Raw genomic sequence first — 1,986 nt, forward strand, 5'->3', positions numbered from 1 at the left:
AGATGGCAGAATGGAGAGTTATCACTTAATAGGCACAGAGTTTCTGCTTGGGGTGTGTTCTAGTTTGCTAATGCTGCCAGAATGCAAAACACCAGAAATGGATTGGCTTTTATAAAGGGGGTTTATTTGGTTACACAATTACAGTTTTAAGGCCATAAAGTGTTGAAGGTAAGTCATCAACAATTGGGTACCTTCACTGGAGGATGGCCAATGGCATCCGGAAAACCTCTGTTAGCTGGGAAGGCACGTGGCTGGCGTCTGCTCCAAAGTTCTGGTTTCAAAATGGCTATCTCCCAGGACATTCCTCTCTAGGCTTCAGCTCCTCAAAAATGTCACTCTTTGTTGCTCTTGGGATGTTTGTCCTCTCTTAGCTTCTGCAGAGCAAAAGTCTTTTTTCAAAGGCCATCCCCAAAATGTCTCTGTAAGCTGAAGTTCCTCTCTCAGTTCCAGTGCGTTCTTCAAAGTGTCCCTCTTGGCTGTAGCAGCTTGCTCCTTCTGTCTGAGCTTATATAGTGCTCCAGTAATTTAATTCAGACCCACCCTGAATGGGCGGGCCAACACCTTCATGGAAATTATCCAATCAGAGTCATCACCCACAGTTGGATGGGGCACATCTCCATGGAAACACTCAAAGAATTACAATCTAATCAACACTGATACGTCTGCCCACACAAGGTTACATCAAAGATAATGTCATTTTGGTTTTTTTTTTTTAAATCTTCATTTTATTGAGATATAGTCACATACCACGCAGTCATACAAAACAAATCGTACATTCAATTGTTCACAGTACCATTACATAGTTGTACATTCATCACCTAAATCAATCCCTGACACCTTCATGAGCACACACACAAAAATAACAAGAGTAATAATTAAAGTGAAAAAGAGCAATTGAAGTAAAAAAGAACACTGGGTACCTTTGTCTGTTTGTTTGTTTCCTTCCCCTATTTTTCTACTCATCCATCCATAAACTAGACAAAGTGGAGTGTGGTCCTTATGGCTTTCCCAATCCCATTGTCACCCCTCATAAGCTACATTTTTATGCAATTGTCTTCGAGATTCATGGGTTCCGGGTTGTAGTTTGATAGTTTCAGGTATCCACCACCAGCTACCCGAATTCTTTAGAACCTAAAAAGGGTTGTCTAAATTGTGCGTAAGTGTGCCCACCAGAGTGACCTCTCGGCTCCTTTTGGAATCTCTCTGCCACTGAAGCTTATTTCATTTCCTTTCACATCCCCCTTTTGGTCAAGAAGATGTTCTCCGTCCCACAATGCCAGGTCTACATTCCTCCCGGGAGTCATATTCCACGTTGCCAGGGAGATTCACTCCCCTGGGTGTCTGATCCCACGTAGGGGGGAGGGCAGTGATTTCACCTTTCAGGTTGGCTTAGCTAGAGAGAGAGGGCCACAGCTGAGCAACAAAGAGGCATTTGGGAGGAGGCTCTTAGGCACAATTATAGGGAGGCCTAGCCTCTCCTTTGCAGCAACCATCTTCCCAAGGGTAAATCCTGTGGTAGAGGGCTCAACCCATCAAACCACCAGTCCCCTATGTCTGTGGTCATGTTACATTCAGACTGGCACAGGGTGATGAAAGGTTTTGGTAATGGATGGCGGTGAAGGAAGTACAGCTTTGCTAGTGTAATTAATGCCAGTGAAGTTTATACTTTAAAAAGGTTAAAATGGTAAATTTTATGTCATATGTATGTTAACACATAAAATTTTTAAAGAAAGACTACCTGCATCATGAAAAGATTTTTTTTTAAGTTCAAAAACAAGTAAGTTAAATAATCATTGTTTAGGCATAGATTCTAAGGGGTTGTCTTGGCTTCCTAGAGCTGTCAGCAAAGCACCACAAACTGGAGGACTTAAAACCATGGGAATTTATTGCCTCACAGTTCTGGGGGCCAGAGGTCCAAAATCAAGGTGTCAGCAGGGCCAGACCCCCTCTGAATCTTACAGGGGATACTCCTTCCTCGCTTCTCCT

The sequence above is a fragment of the Choloepus didactylus genome, chromosome 2 (genome assembly GCF_015220235.1).
Source record: "Choloepus didactylus isolate mChoDid1 chromosome 2, mChoDid1.pri, whole genome shotgun sequence".
Classification (NCBI taxonomy): domain Eukaryota; kingdom Metazoa; phylum Chordata; class Mammalia; order Pilosa; family Megalonychidae; genus Choloepus; species Choloepus didactylus.